Here is a 406-nt window from a genome sequence, read left to right as displayed (position 1 = left end):
ACAGAAACAACAGAAACTCCAGCCCCTACCTCCTCCCCCTACTACTTCCGCACCAACAACAGCTCCCGAAGCTATTCTACTAGCTAGGGACTACCTACGGAAAGCAGTAGACCTATCCGACTCCCGCCCCTAGGAAAATAGACTTCTAGACCTTCTAGAAATCTTCCGGAACTTCACTAAAGAAAACCGCCTTCCCCCAACACAGAGAGGGCCTAGCCAACCCCCTACTACAATAAAGAAACCAACTAGTAGTCTAACAACTACTAAAACTCGCCCCCAAACCTATACTACAGCCACAGCCCAAAACCTCCCCTAAATAGCTAGAAAAGTTTCTAGTAAAGTTACCTCGATTCCAGCTCCTTAAAAAGCTAGAACCCTACTCTCTCCTAGCCGGCAACTAGTTCTC

The sequence above is a fragment of the Aplosporella prunicola genome (genome assembly GCF_010093885.1).
Source record: "Aplosporella prunicola CBS 121167 unplaced genomic scaffold K452scaffold_26, whole genome shotgun sequence".
In the NCBI taxonomy this organism is placed as follows: Eukaryota; Fungi; Ascomycota; class Dothideomycetes; order Botryosphaeriales; family Aplosporellaceae; genus Aplosporella; species Aplosporella prunicola.
Note: the sequence above shows the minus strand (reverse complement) of the source record.